Below are 16,959 nucleotides of genomic sequence, written 5' to 3' on the forward strand. Positions count from 1 at the left end.
TTTAAGATTAAGAGTCATGCTTTCTGGGTAATTGGAATGAGTGGGCACTGGGTGGAAATGAGATGAACACACGGGAACCCCACCAGTGGCCTAGAACCTCTGCTGGAGAGACAGACAGGCTGGCAGGACTGCCAGGGAGCTTGGGTCATGTGGAGCAGGACCCTGCCAGGATATAGTCTTAGAAATTGTCAGGCCCCCAGATCTCAGAAGAATCATCTGGCGACACCATGGAGAGTTGGCAGGGCAGTTCTTTTTAATAATTCCCACTACAGGATACAAAACAGGTTAAACAGTTTAAAAGAGAGGATAGAAATCCATGCCTTTTAAGTTAGGATCTAAGAAAGCAGGCATATTCACTAGCAGAAGTCAATTAAGTGCTATACCTCAGGAGATTGAGTAAGAAGGTCTGTGGTGCCGGGCAGTGGTGGTGCATGCCTTTAATCCCAGCACTTGGGAAGCAGAGGCAAGCAGATTTCTGATTTTGAGGCCAGCCTGGTCTACAGAGTGAGTTTCAGCACAGCCAGGGCTACACAGAGAAACCCTCTCTCTAAAAACAAACAAAGAAGGAGGAAGAGAAAGAGGAAGAGGGAGGAGGAGGAGGAGGAGGAGGTCTGTGGTGTGGTAGGCAAACTCTATGAAGAAGTGGTCCTTCCTCAATGGTCTCCAAGTCTGCTAATATCTAACTAACATTATCCTCTCAAGAAATGAGACCCTAAGATTACCTAGGAGACAGACATTGAATCAACTTGGCTGTTTCCAGCTGAAATTGGGGCTTAGATTCTCCCTGGCTTGCCTCTCAGAACTTGAAGACTCTATTGTTGAAGATAACACACACTTCAGACACAGGACTTGGAAGAGTGGACCTAGAACTGACATGGAAGCTATCTGTTTCCTCCCTTCTACCAAGGAGGAAATCAAGAAAGCAATCAGTAATCCTATCCAGCTATAAAGCCCTGGAGCCCCAGAGCTCCATTATTGTAAATGACAACAACGACCATCGTGGAAAGCTATGTGCAGAGGTCTATGAGTGGCATTTATATCTGTGGGACACCAACAACCTCCTAACTTAAGGCCTGCGCAGGAGGAGGGAATTCATGCTGTACTATAAACCTAGCCAACTTCCTGTGGCTGATTAGGTCATGGACCCTAAAGCAAACCCTACTGGTTCCACCTTCCTAAACCAGTATTAACTGGTTCTACACACGTACCCTTTTACTCACAGATAAATAAAGCTCTTTGCCATCATCAAAAAACTTTCCTCAGCAGAGACTGTGGGATTCTAAATAAGCATGACCTCCATGGGCTCATGGATTTGCATTCTTAGTCTCCAGTGGTTAATCTGTTTGGGAAATATTAGGAGTGCAGTCCACGTTCAGTAGGTGTGTCCTTCAGAAAGAGGTGTGTCACTGGCAGTGGGCTTTAACTCTCTCTCTCTCTCTCTCTCTCTCTCTCTCTCTCTCTCTCTCTCTCTCTCTCTCTCTCTCTCTCTCTCTCTCCCCCAACCCCCTACCCCACTGCCTGTGGAACCCAATGTAAAACTCTTAGCTCTTTCTGCAGCACCGTGTCTGCCTACTCCCCGCCACGATAATGCACTAACTCCCTGGAACTGTAAGCAAACCCCAGTTAAATACTTTCATTAAAATTGCCTTGATCATAGTGTCTCTTCACAGCAATAGAACAATGACTAAGACAGGGACCATTACTGAAATGTGCAACTCATGAAAAGGCAGAGACTAATCAACCATGAGATACCCACCTGTGGAGAGCTTTTTAGGGTATCACTTGGCAGGAAACTGACATTGGCCAGGACAAGGAAATGGGCTTTAGGCAAGAATATGACATTAGAACATGACAAGGAAGTAAGTTCAGGCAAGAATATAACTTTAGGCTATAATAAGGAAGTAGGCTTCAGGCAAGATTTCGGGTTTGGACAAAGAAGTAGGCTCAGGTATTTTGGTCATTCTGACTCTCCCTTGGAAACAACTGTAATCGCAGGACTTTGCTTCTTGCCTTGACTATTTGTGTTGTCTTGTTTGTTCCTCATTATACTACTATTGCTCTTAATACCTGCAGGTAATTAAAATGGTATAAAAGTGGATTGGAAAAAAATTTAAACTTGCCTCAGTTTCAGAATTGACTGGGGTCATGCTACAATGTTGTCTAATTGTCCTTTTTCTTTTCAATCCTCACTCCTGCTCTGGAGAACCTGTTGACTGACTGAGCTGGTCAGATGGCGCCTTAACGTTAGAACTCCAGTAAGCGGGGTACAGTGATGGACAGGGGAAAAGGAAGCACGCATAGAGGAAAGTAAAGAAAAGTTGGCTAGTGGTGAATAAACCTTGCGGAAGGACAAAGTGACGGTAAAATATGTTTGTGTACGTGTTTAGAGTTATGCTAAAGTGTAGAGAGGGGAAGGTAATTCCCATACGTGCTTTTAGTCTTTGGACCTTGACTAAAGACAGTTTACACCCTAGACATGAGAAAATGAGTTTGAGAAAAGCAGTCCTCTCTGACCATCTCACAAGCTTTGGCACAAGAGAAGGAAAATGAACGTAAACTGTTTCAGAGCTCCCCTGGGGACAGGAGGAGACCGGGAGATGTCCTGCCTCCTCTCTGGATTCTACTGGACGAATGCTTGGTTCTGGCTCCCTTAGTTAGGATATCTGGGTCCCTTTGTGACATCTAGTTTTCTTCCTTCTCTGTCTATTGTCAATCCTTAGTGTGCCAATCCGTCCATTTCCATAAAACCTGACTGTTTTATGTTAAGTCTGTGTTTTCGTTTTGTGGTTCAATTGATTGGTTGCTGTTCTGTGTTTCATGTTCAAAAGAAAAAATGGTTAAAATTATATCTGCTGGTTGTTCACCCTTTGATTTAGTTTGAACTCATTTCAAAAAAAAATAGGAAAAGATAAAAACAAAAAATAAATAAAAAGCAGTCTCAGTTGACCTTTGGAGTCTTGCACCTGTAGTTGGGAGTCTAGCACAACTGAGAAGCCCTGGACAGGAGCTTCTCTGTACAAGCTGATCTTAAAGGGGCCAGAAGCTTCTCGGCTCCTACGGTAAGGAACCTGATGGCTGTTTTTCCTACAAAAATCATTGTGACTGTGATTATTGGATTCAGCGGGTTCGGCTCCTCTCTTGAACTTACATCTAGAAAAAGGAAGAAAATTTTGTTTGGTCTAAATTTATAAGATTCATGTATCAGATTAATTTTCTTTTTGATTGGTTTTAAAGGTATAAATATGTCCTGCATGTCTTGGTTATAGCGTATTGGCTTATAACTTATTGGGTATGATTAAACATTGTAACATTGGTAACAGAAAGTTAGCTTAAAACTGGTAAGTCAGGGTTGGAGTCATTTTAAACAATAACATGTGGCATGAACCAGCCCAGAAAACCAGGCCTCTAAAGATACTTCTAAATTGGGATATTTTATGTAATTGTTTATTTGTTTGTTTGGGTTTTTTTTTCTGGACAGGGTTTCTCTATATAGCCCTGGCTGTCCTGGAACTTACTCTGTAGACCAGGCTAGCCTCGAACTCAGAAATCTGCCTGCCTCTGCCTCCCAAGTGCTGGGATTAAAGGCATGCGCCACTACTGCTCGGCATGTTTTATGTAATTCTTATCCTAGAAATTAGACTTATAAGGGATAAGATTTAAAACAATGTCTCTTTAATGAAGTATTAAAAGTTGCACTGTCAAGCATTCATATATAAGAACTGGCAGTCAAACGTTGTAACATGAAGTAATGCTTTTGGTATTTGTTGTGATTATAAAAAGAGAAAGAGGTGGGAGAATATGTTCTACGGCAGTGTGGAGGAAGGGGGTGCCTCAGCGGGCCCATGCTAAGGAGTCCCTTTCCCCTGAAGGACCAGACACATGACGGTATAGTATAGAATAGAGTTTATTCAGGGCATGGGGAGGGGAATTAAGGGGGTAGCAGAGGCAGAGAAAGGCAGAGAAAGGGAGAGAGTAGAGAAGCAGAGGCCAGGCCATGACCACGTGGAGAGAAGGGGGAGGGGAGGAGAGCCCAAGAGGGGGCAAGAGAGAAGCTAAGAGTGAGAGAATAAAAGATGTAAGAGAGGGAGGATGGGCCAAGCACTCCCTTTTATAGTAGGCCAGGCCTACCTAGCTGTTGCCAGGTAATTGTGGGGAGGGTCATACCTGGCTATTGCCAGGTAACTGTGGGGTGGAGCTTAGACAGAATCCTAACATTCTCCAGTTTTGTTTTATTTAAAAAAGAAAAATTAAAAAGAGCTGATGGAGAAGCAGGAATAGGGTCATAGTGAGATCTGGCTGCTTCATGCTGACACTGGGGGCATCGTGTCTCTGAGGAACCTAGAGAAATGGCTATGGGGGGGGGGGGTGTCCAGTCTTAGGAGAGTTGGCTGCTTCCTTACTGTCCAGGGTCTGTGGAGCCATCTGAGGATAGGTCAGAAGAACAGGTCCAGTAGAAGCTGTCTGTGTCCAGAAAAGCTGAGAGGAGATTGGAGCATCTGAAGGTTGCTTCTCTGGAGCTGTCCTGGATGTAGTAAGCATCTGGACTTAACAAGACATTGAAACACGCTAGTATGAGTATGGAATAAGATTAAGTACATTTGGGAGAAAGAAAAAATTTTCTTAAGATGTACATTTGAAACCCAGAAGAATCCCACTCTTTGGAATAGGTGGTAAGTGTGAACTTTGGGCAGATGTACTTATCTGGATGGAGACTATCTGGTCCATGAGAGGTAGATCTGGGTAGGTTTCCTGTAGCTATCAAGTTTACTAAAGAGATAACAACATGAGTTAACCACATTTAAGATGAGCCTTTTGTGGAGCAGAAGGGACAAGATTGAAAGTTGGATTGTATCGTGGAATATTTATTTTTAATTAGAGCTAGACAAATTTATAGGAACTCAGATAATGTTAGGACAGTGGCATAGCAAGAAGAGGAAATATGAAGCATTTAATGGAAACAGAGTTTAGGTAAGGAGATAACTATCTAGCTGTCAATGTAGTCAGAAGTCTGAGGAATAAACAATAATTTAGCAGTTATATTATTTAAAAAATTAGAGTAACCAGCAGTTCTCTGAGGCTCCACAGTGACTTGGGCTGTCAATCTGGCTTTCAAGCACAGGGCTTTTTCTCTGTGGAATGGATTCACATGAAAAATGGCTTACCTTTGTTTAGCTAAGTCAATTGACTCAAGGTCTTGTCCACTACTTCTTCAGTGATTATCATATCATACGCAATCTAGGCAGGATCCTGTAGTGGTGTCCACACCTTCTGAGATCTCATGGGAGAAACTGTTTAGAGGCTTTTGGGAATGCTGTCTGTCCTAAATTTAATAATTAACAAACTTTTGACAAGATTGAGCACGCACTAGAATAGCAGTAGTCAAGATAGGATAGGAATGAGAATCTTAGACTAAGAGGGCTGGCAGTAGTGGCATAAAATCATGGTGACAGAAAATGAGTTTGTCCAGGCAGATATAGGCCTGTGACACAAACTGAGCACATAGGCTATGGGGACAAGCCAGGGGTGTGGGAGCACGGGTAGGTAAGGCTTGGGCATTTTTTCATTTACCAGGCTGCTGACAGTATGAGTGAAGATCTCTTAAAATATATAGCTGAAGACAATTTAGGGCCCAAAGGATGAGAAAGGAGTGAGGGGGAAGTTACTGAATAATCCGTACCAGCATCCTAGAGGACTCAGCAACAGGGTTACAGCCAAGCTAGAAATTCAGGTCATCAGGAGTAAATCCAGGGTCCCTTCCACATTTCCGGGAAATGTCAGAAAGCAGTCCAACCTGGTTCAGGGATTTTCAGCAGCTGCAAGAACTCAAGGGATTTTTGAACTGCTTTTGAGAAGAGAAATCACCCAAGGGTTCTATGTCCTAACAGGAATGTCAGCCAGGAGACCAGTCTTATGGACTGGGCATTGAAAGCCAAACCTTAGCCCAAAAGAGGCTGGCCAGGCCTTATCTGGGCCTAAGGGTCCCTCCCGTCAGCAGGAGAAACTCTTTACCAATTACTATGGCCAGTCTGTGTTTGCGGGATTTTGCAGTCTGGTAGCAGAAAACGTGAACTTGTCTGACAGCGGTGGTGTGCCCACGGGAGCAGGCAGCCATCACGCGGGTCTGTTGCTGCTGTAGGGTGGGACTTCCTGCCAGCGGCAGAAGTCTCGGCCAGCAGTGGGCAGGAAAAGGAAGAAGCTGAAGTAGCTTGTTTCGTATCCTAGCAATGCAGTTGTGGCCATGCAGCACTAAGGGAGTGGAGCGCAAACTGTCTGGAGGATCGAGGATCGGAGAATGGGGGGTGGGGGGCAGGGGAGGCAGAGTCCTGGGCGTGGCAGAGCCAGGAGCCAGACCTCCTTTTTTAGGCAAACCAGTTGAAGCAGCAGGTCACAAATGAGAGGGGGAGGGGAAAGGTAACAGACTGACCCAAAGGTGAGACACCTGAGGGTAACCAGGCCCAGCCCTAGAATGCTCAGTTGCGAGAAAGAGGGGGAAATCTCACCCAAGGGAAAAAGTTCTAAAATGAGGGTGATTGAAAAACTGAATGTCCTCCGTCCTCAAGGACAACACAGGGGTAGCTCCAAGATCAAGAAATACCTAGGACCATGTAGACAGTCACTCTGACCAGTGGGGGGTGGGGTGCTTACTGGACCGGGGGCTATCAAGCATGGTTGTAGCCGCGATGGCATGCAAACCTGCGGAGTTTCTGGATCCAAGTCTCAGCACCAATGTTGTGATCATAAAAAAAGAAAGGTGGGAGAATATGTTCTACAGCGGGGTGGGGGACGTGGGTGCCTTAACAGGCCCATGCCAAGGCATCCGTTTACCCTGAGGGACCAGACACACGATGGTATAGTATAGAATAGTTTATTCAGGGCATGGGATGGGAGTTAAGGAGGTAGTAGAGGCAGAGAAAGGCAGAGAGAGGGAGAGAGTAGAGAAGCAGAGGCGGGCCATGACCACGTGGAGAGGGGGGAGGGGAGGAGAGCCCCAGAGGGGGCAAGAGAGAAGCTGAGAGTGAGAGAATAAGAGATGTAAGAGAGGGAGGATGGGCCGTGCACACCCTTTTATAGTTGGCCAGGCCTACCTGGCTGTTGTCAGGTAATTGTGGGGTAGAACTTAGAATCCTAACAGTATTGATTTTAAAGAGAATGGATTGTTTAAAATTGGGTTTTGTTTTCCAAAGTTGTGGTTATGCTCTAGTATTGCAAAAGAAATTTAACGATTAAGACTGAACTGCCAGTGTTCCATTGACTGCAGTTTGCAGTTTGATTGCAAGCTCACAATTCTTAACTCACACGTATTTTGTAATTAGGATGATTTCAAGAATAATACAGGTTAAAAACAGCTGTGACCAGTATGGGCCCACTGGCCATTTTACACATGCTTTATTGGATACAGTGGTAGAAGCAAAATTTAACCCCACAAAGACTGGAAAGGAGATCTCAGTAGGAATTTATTTGGTCTCAAACAGGCTCCTGATGAACTGTTTCAGGAATTTGTTGTTAGACTACTAAAAACAGCTAGTAGAATTTTTGGAGACCCTCAAGTAGGGTTCCTTTTGTTATACAATTGTCTTATGAGAACACTAATGAAGCTCACTGTGGCCATCCAGCCATACAAGAAGAAATATTTACATTTGAGTTAATGCAAAGCTCAGAGTTGCCTCAGCAAGGGTTGTGAGGCACTGCTTTGTTTTGCAAAACCCACCGAGGAAGGTTCAGGCCTGAACAGCATTATAAACAGATCTATCCAGGTGTTGTTCAAAATAAGGTTCAAATTTAAGATTTTTGAGAGGTTAATGAGGCTATGAAACTTATAGGGAGGCATTACAATCTGGCCTGCCTACTCCATATAGAATTTTTATGGACTTGGAAGATTGTTCTTATATTCCTTTGCATCTTGAGGACTGTAAAAGGTTTGTATTTAGTTTGCCTGCCTGTAATTTAAAAGAATACATGAAGCAATATCATGGGAAAATTTTGTCTCCAGTTTTGCCTTATGTCAAATTTGCCACTGCTTCAATACAATAAGTTAAGGCATGACAAGGAAGTAAGTTCAGGCAAGAATATAACTTTAGACTATAATAAGGAAATAGGCTTCAGGCAAGATTTTGGGCTTGGACAAAGAAGTAGGCTCAGGTATTTTGGTCATTCTGACTCTCCCTTGGAAACAACTGTAATCGCAGGACTTGGCTTCTTGCCTTGACTATTTGTGTTAATTGTCTTGCTTGTTCCTCATTGTACTACTATTGCTCTTAATACCTGCAGGTAATTAAAATGGTATAAAAGTGGATTGGAAAAAATTAAACTTGCCTCAGTTTCAGAATTGACTGGGGTCATGCTACAATGTTGTCTAATTGTCTTTTTTCTTTGTAATCCTCACTCCTGCTCTGGAGAACCTGTTGACTGACTGAGCTGGCTTGGTCACCCACCTACAGGTGATAAATCTATAAAATAACCCCTACATCAGAGGCTCAGGGAACATCATGGGAGAGGGAATGGAAAGACTGTAAGAGCCAGAAGATCAGGAAGTCTGTTAATGAGATTTAGGCTTCAAGAAATGATAGGGAAGCTATATTTACAAAAATCTCAAAATTAGAGTCACCTAAACAAGACCTACCCAGTAACAACACAAGCTGGCATTGCAGTGTGGATGCAGTGGAAAATTTTACAAGGCCATTAGCATACATGAAGAACTATAAACAACTAGTGACTGTTAGGAGGGTCAAACTGCTGATAGGTTCTCCAATCCCAGGTGGTCAACCCCAAGCATATACATATACAGGCAACACAAAATGGACTCAGCAGACTATAAACATGTGGGCATGTGTACAATAATTGAAGAAGAGTTCATGAACTTTACAGGGAGTGCTGAACACAGGAAGAGTTGGAGCAGGGAGAGAGGAAGTTGAAGACGATGCAAATAAAGTACTAATATGTGAAATTCTTTAAAAAACCAATTAAATATAAATTTTTAAAACAAAGGGTTTTAGGTCTCTACTGTTGCTGGCTTTCAGGTATTGAAAGTGACTAAGGTATCATAGTTTGCTTTCTGTTGCTGTGATAAACACCATGACCACAAGCAACTTGAGGAGGGAAGGATTTGTTTCATCTTATACTCCCAAGTCATAACTGTCTTTGAGGGAAGTCAGGCAGGGACTCATGGATGAAGTTGGATGAGAGAACCATAGAGAACTGCTGTTTGCTGGCTCGATCATTCTCCCATGCTCAACCATTTCTCCACTTCCGTAGGGATGGTGCCTCCCACCGTGGGCTGAGCACTTCCACATCAATCATCAGTCAACAGAGCTGGTCACTTAGGTGATCACAGGCCAATCTTGGCAACCTCCCCCACCCCCAGCTGAGATTCCCTCAGATAACTCTGGACTGTGTCAGGTTGACAGCAGGAGCTAACTAGGATGCCAAAATAGATGAAGTCAGATTCAGGCAGGATCAGCTAACCTGCAAATGTGAATATATTAAATTAAGATAGCTGGGTTCTGAAGAGCCGGTTCAATGATTAAGAGCCTTTGATGCTTTTGCAGAGAATGAGTGTTCAGATCCCAGCACTTTCATTGGGTGGTTTTCAGTCAGTCACCTGTGACTCCAGCTCCAAGGAATTGGATGCTGTCTTCCAGCCTCCTCAGGCCCTCATGTATACATTCCTACAGAGACATATATTCACAGATACATAATAAGGAAAATAAATATCTTAAAATATTGAGACATCAGTTTAACACACAATTAATAGCATCTATTGAAATAATAAATAGAACCCATTTTCACTAACAAGATCCAGAGATCCAACGTTAAAGGTGTCCATCAGTGGTAAACTAGTCAGGGTTCCCTAGAGTCACAGAATTTATGGAATGTCTCTATATATTAAGGGAAATTATTGGAATGACTTACACTCTTCTGTCCAACTAATCCAACAATGGGCACCTGTGAGTGGGAAGGCCAAGAATCTAGTAGTTGCTCAGTCTTAAAAGGCTAAGTGTTTCTGCTGGTCTTCTGTATAAACTAGAATCCTGAAGAAGGAGGCTCCAACAGAAGTGTTAGCAAGTAAGTGCAATCAGGCAAACAAGCAACCTTCCTTCTTCCATTGTCCTTATGTGGGCCTCCAGCAGGTGTAGCCCAGATTAAAGGTGTGTATCACCATGCCCAGACCTAAGCTCTTCTTTACTTGGAATTTGCTCTGTGCCAGACTGGCCTTAAACTCAGAAATCTGCTAACCTCTGTAACCCGTCCCGCGGGTCAGTTATTCCAGGGTTCCGAAGGGGTGCTACCTGCGGGTCAAAAGGGGGGGGGGGAGAGACGGAGGCCAAGCACCAAGAATGAAAAGCCACTCTGAGTTGTGTCAAAGCCTCATTTAATGTTCTGGGGTACACAGGTTATAAGACTTTCAGGAGGGGCGTACCCCAAGGTAGGGACAAAGGGAGGAAAGGCAATTAGCAGGTTCAGCAGGAGGAGACAAGGGTCCTCCGGTGGAGACAACAGGTGTTTGCACAGGCCGGAGCCTGCCGCAGTTATCTCGGAACTTCCTTCCACCGCAATTACCGGAGTCAGCGGGAGATGAAGCAGGCAGGACCATTCTGCAGTTATCTCGAGACAATGGCTAAACCAAAGTCCGCGGAAGAGGCTCTAGTTAATTGTTCTTATATTTTAGCAGCTACCACCTTAGGGCCATGAGTAAGCAATAGTCCGAATAGCTCAGGATGGCTTCCCACATATCCTCCTTTTTCCTTTCTTAAGTTGAGGGGTGGCTATGGAAAGAGGGTCGGTGGAGAGCCTGTTTTAGGCTATGTGGTTTTGCCCCCACGTCCAGCACCGCAGTAACTAGGCCCTTTTCTGATCCTAGTAGGGCAGGGCCTCTGTCTTAGGCTATGTAAGTTGCATCCACTCCTGGCATCACATCCCACTCCAATGGCTTAATCAGGCCCTTGGTGGGTGTGACGGGCCTCCAGGTAGCGGACTCACAATAATCCCGTCATGGAGTCACCCTGCAGCCAATAGGCGGTGTGCATCTGGCTTGTGGCACCACAATATTTCCCGTCATTGGCTACTCCACAGCTTATGGCCCTCAGCCACTATTAGGAGCTGGAGGTCACCCTCTCTGGCATTGACGTTTCTACTGCTTAGGAACCAAGAAAGCTCTGTGCCTGCAGCAAGGGTAGAGAACTGAAGGCCGAGATGGTTGCTACCTCCATGTCTGTCAAGGCAGAATCAATCTGTGATTTAACAAAACTGGTTAATCTGTTAAAGGCCCAGGGGCCAAATGACAAAAGAAACAAAAGACCCAGGAGGGGCCCCAAAAGGCTGGAGAGCAAGGTGGAAAGTCAGGGTGAAATCTCAGCATCAGCATACTCTGGCAGCCAGCATGTTCCTTCAGCATCCTGTAGAAAGAACACAAACATACCTCTTCTCTACACTTAGAGTTCCCTGGCATTAAAATTTAAAATTTTTTATGGTATATAGAGATGTTATTCTCCCCTCTTTTATTATAAAAATATTGCAAAGTTATTTTTATTATAAAAATATTGCAAAGTTCTATGGGCTTGTTCTATAATATCTTGTCTTTGCGAATTATGAGGAATCTCAGTAATATGACTAATATCAAATTGTTAATAAGACATCTTAAATGACTGGTTATAATAATCAGTTATAATATTTGTCTTAATCTGATTTGGAACATTTAGTATAAAAAATAACATATGTAATGACTAATTTTATTTTTGTTTCTTATGTTAAAACAGTTATAACTAGAAAGCCTGAAAAGCTGTCAATAGTCGTATGTATATTTTTGATTAATTTTTTGAATTGTATTTGTACAAACAATTGTAAAAGTTAAGAATTAGTATCATTAAAAGGAAACAACTTTAAGCAATTGCAAGCCATGAGCTATATATGTATATTATTAATATAAAAATCAAGTTTGATTTTTAACATTTTAAAACAAAATTGTATCTTTTAGATAACAATTATTAATTTTGTCAAAAAGGCTTGTCATGTAATAGATTAACAATTAATAATAATCAATTTGATTGTTGTTTAAAATAAGGAACAAACATTTTATCATGCTCTTAAAACATTCTTTTTAAAATATTTTTTTTATTTTATTTTGTAACATTTTATTATTATATCAAATCTTTATTGGAGGATGTCAAAATCGTATTTGGAGAGATTTTACATTAATGTTCTCTTTGTTAAGGAATGGAAGTGAGCATATATCATAAACTGTTGACAAATACTTATGGTAGCTTTCTCCAAGTTATGTCTCTCAGTATTTGTTTTGCATCTATCTTGAGAACATCAGAGACTTAAATGACAAACTTAAAGCAGTGTCTTAGGCAAAATATTTATCTTAACATCTTTTGAAAATCATTTTCTTAAAAAATTTAAAAGCCCAATGTTAAGAGCAAACCATTTCTTGAGGAATAACCTTCTAATGAAAATCTTAAATCTATAATAATTTTGTATGTAGTAGGCAGGCCAAAATTTTAGATCTAAGTTTGAACTTCATTTTGAACCACATCTGTATGGATCTGTTAAAAATGTTCTTTTGGCCAGAAACTCTCTAAGTGAGGCCTGCAAGACAAAACTGCATCTCTCAAGCCTCTGCAGCTTTGAGCAGCTTTGAGGCAGTACTGAGCTTTGTATTAACTCAAATGTAAAACTCCTGATTTGAGTTTGTTATCTCTAAGGCCAGACCTACACCCACCAGGTCCTGTAAAGAGTAACCTGTAATCAGACCCTATTGTATAGAGGTCAAATAACAAAAGGAACCTGTAATATCAAAGCATAACTACAATTTGTTGAAAGCAAAACCCAGTTTTAAACAATCTTTTCTCCTTAAAATTAATGGCAAATATATTTTTATATTGTAAAGTTTGTGCATCATCTTGTGTTTGAATGTATGACTTTGTAACTTATTGAAGAGACATTATTTTAAATCGTATTTCTTATAAATCCAATCTCCAGGCCAATATTCACACAAAATACCATGTCAATTTAAAAGCATCTTAGAGGCCTGTATTTCCTGGGTTGCGTCATGTCACGTGTAGCTAGTTAAGATGGCTCTGACACTAAATCACCAGTTTTAAACTAACCTTTTCTTAAAAACACTATACCTTTTAAATTATAACCAATTAATTTATAACTCTATAGCCAAGATATGTAAAACATTTATAACTTTAAGACTAATTAGAAATAAAAATGAAGCGATCATACAAATCTCATAAATTTAAACCAAATATATATTTTTTTCTAGCTGTAACTTCAGAGGAATAAAGCACTTTGAACCCAATCATCATCATGGTAGAAATTTTTCTAGGAGAATTAACCATTTCCACTTGTCCGGCACCTGGCCCTTTAAGAAGCAGCTTTTTTTCCCAGCTGTCTTAGACTCTTACCTTAGAATGTGAGGCACCTCAAATTAGCCTCTTCTGTGTAAACCAAAATTGGCAGGACTGCCAGCAAGATAAAGCCTTTTTACCTTTTTTTTTTTTTTTTTTTTTTTTTTTTTTTTTTTTTACATAAAACATAAAAACAACCAATCATTCAGCCAAACAAAACAACAGACAACATGAATTGACACACATATAGACAAGTTTTGGTGCACCAAAGACGTACAATAGACAACGAGGGAACTTCATGTCCCAAAAGATCCAAATATCTTAACCTGAACTAAGGAGATCTCCAGTAGGTTTCAGAGAGAAAACAGGACGTCTCCCGTTTTCTTCTCCTTTCCAGGAGAGTTTTGAAATAGCTTCTAACCATTATTTATTTATTTATTTATTTATTTATTTATTTATTTATTTATTTATTTATTTATTTTTGATACCGTATCCTACACATGGAAAAACTGCTTTTCTGTAACCTGCTTTTTCTCTTGTTTAAGATTTAACAAGGGGGAAGGAGGATGCCTAGTCGAACACACACACCTGTGGAGAGGGGTGGGAGGAGAGCCCAGGAATTTCTCTGCAGTCCAGGTCTTACATGCTGCCCATGAGCAGTTTTTCTCTGGCCGCCTCAGCAGCAGTCTCTGACTTCTACCTGCATGGGTCTCCCCTGTCCATTTTTGCCTAGTCCCTGTCCAGGGAGATAGCCCTGGGAGAGCATTTGTTGAGCAATAACCTCATTGGGACCACACATAAGGACTTTCATTTGAGAGTGAATGTCTCTTCCCCAGAGGTTAACAGGCAGACCAGGAACCACGAAGGGCTGAGTAGAGCCAGTATTTCCCTCTGTCCTCCCAAGTCAGCAACTGTGAGCTCTTGGAGAGTATTTTTTTGATTGTCCAATCCCCTGCAGAAGGGTCAGAGAGGCTTGCAAAAGCCAAGCAGGGGCCAAGCACATTGCGAGATCACAGTAGAATCGGCACCTGAGTCTAAGATGCCCTCAAAGCTTTTACCATTTATTTTAAGGCTGAGTATAGGACGATCTCTGGTGATTGCCTGGACCCAGTTAAGGTCTGAGGGACTTGGCTGAGAGGAGCCACGCTGCATGCCTATCGCCGGGTATAGGGTGGTGGGCCACGTGGAGGGGCTTGTTTTGGCTCTGGCTTTTTCTAGGCATTTGACTTTGAAATAAATCTTGAAGTTAGAATGACCATTTGTCCTTCGTAGCTCCTTTAAGAGGACTGCTTGCTCTCTGCAACTTTTCTCCTCTAAGTTGGCTTTCTCCCCGGGGGTCTCTTAACTTAATGACATATCAGCAAGGAATGGGTCCCTCAGGAGCGGAGGATAAAGAGAAGTTACAGGAGCGGATGGCGGGGACTCAGACCTGTCTATAACGACCAAGGAAGGTTTTGGAGAGTTCTTTTTAGGGGAAAGTGAGGTCACAGAAGCTGCCCGCGACAAAGGGCGGAGGCAATATTCAGCAGGGTCCTCGTTCGCACTCTGAATGAGCCTCCAGTAACTAAAGAATGTATCAAACATTGGTTCACCTGTACCTGTTTTTAAAATCTTATTAATTTCTTTACCAACCTTATCTCAAGTTAACGGGTGAATGTCAGGTCCACTTAAAATTAACCAAGGACATTTCTCATGACAAAACAAAAGAACTTAATTAAATCTTTTTTCTTAACTCTTACTCCTCTCTCCCTGAATGATTGCTTGATTTCTCCTATGAATCAAGCCTCTTTAGCCTCTTTTTTTATTTCCCCAATGACAATCGGACAACAATGTTTGGCCACTCACCTGCCCCTCCAGCGACGCACGAGCGATGCGGTCTGTGGGGTCCTTCATTCCTTTTCCCGGGATTTCTCCTCCGTCGTCCGGTAGTTGACCGTACTTCGGGTCCCTGGTTCGGGCGCCACTGTAACCCGTCCCGCGGGTCAGTTATTCCAGGGTTCCGAAGGGGTGCTACCTGCGGGTCAAAAGGGGGGGGGGGAGAGACGGAGGCCAAGCACCAAGAATGAAAAGCCACTCTGAGTTGTGTCAAAGCCTCATTTAATGTTCTGGGGTACACAGGTTATAAGACTTTCAGGAGGGGCGTACCCCAAGGTAGGGACAAAGGGAGGAAAGGCAATTAGCAGGTTCAGCAGGAGGAGACAAGGGTCCTCCGGTGGAGACAACAGGTGTTTGCACAGGCCGGAGCCTGCCGCAGTTATCTCGGAACTTCCTTCCACCGCAATTACCGGAGTCAGCGGGAGATGAAGCAGGCAGGACCATTCTGCAGTTATCTCGAGACAATGGCTAAACCAAAGTCCGCGGAAGAGGCTCTAGTTAATTGTTCTTATATTTTAGCAGCTACCACCTTAGGGCCATGAGTAAGCAATAGTCCGAATAGCTCAGGATGGCTTCCCACAAACCTCTGTCTACTGGGATTAAAGGCATGTACCAGCTTACCTGGGCCTAAGCTTGTCATAGTCACTATGCCTCTTGATTTGGGTCAAAAGCCTGTCTGTGTCTTCTAGCCTAGAGATCTGGAGCACAGGTGAGCCTTCCATTTCCGGACTGCAGTTCATTCCACATAGAGTCAAGTAGACAACTGGGAATAGCCATCACAAGTGGGATGGTGGTGTGTGGGCTTGTCTTAGTCTGACTGTAAAGAAAATGAGTTCTTATGATACCTTTAATACCAGTACTCAGGAGACAGAGGTAGGCAGATTGCTGTGAGTTTGAGATCAGCCTGGTCTAGAGAATAGAATGGTCAGTGCTACACAGAGAAATAAAAGAGAGTTCTAGAAAGGGAAGGCTACAAGCGGGCAAGTTCAGAGGATATAACAGGACTTTTACATAAAAGTTTCACCAGATTGGGGGGGGGGACGTTAAACATTTGGATAGAAGTTGTAAGTCTTAAATGCCTATTTGACATATCAACGCAGACCTGGCTGCCAGGTTTTCCCAGCATCCTTTAGTCCTTACCTGTTAGATTATGGTGTTGTGTCCTGATTCACCGGGAACCCCAGGAGAGTTCAAGAACTGCAGAGCCCAATGCAATTACGCGTTAAGAGTCTTTATTAGTATTAGGAGTCAGACTTGGATCACAAACCTTCCCACCGAGCAGGACAGGAGTGAGACCCTGAGCCTAGAAGGCTTGGCACTAATATACAGCATAGTTTGAGATTCTTTGGATTTTAGGGTGACAGGGGAGGTGACAAGGCAAGTCATTTTTTTCAAACAGGATACCTGTTTGTTCAGGTGGCACGACTGGGAGGGGAACTCTTCTGACCTAAGGAGTGTCTTTATGGTGCTTCTCAGGAACCAGTGTGTGTTTCATGGCTGTCTGTAACTCTGATTACCTCCCTCCCTTTCATGATCCGAATGTGGGACCCAAATCTTCCCAAGGATGTTTGACTTTTGGGTTTCTCTTCCAAGGACAGGTGCCAGCTGCACCCGGGAAGTGCTTAGCCAGTGACACCGAGGCTGCAGAGATGGAGGTGAAGGAGGTGGGCATTTGTCTATTCAAGCTGGTGTTTTCATGAAGGGGTGCCTGGAAGTGGTATTCCAGACTTAG

The sequence above is a fragment of the Apodemus sylvaticus genome, chromosome 17, assembly GCF_947179515.1.
Source record: "Apodemus sylvaticus chromosome 17, mApoSyl1.1, whole genome shotgun sequence".
NCBI lineage: Eukaryota > Metazoa > Chordata > Mammalia > Rodentia > Muridae > Apodemus > Apodemus sylvaticus.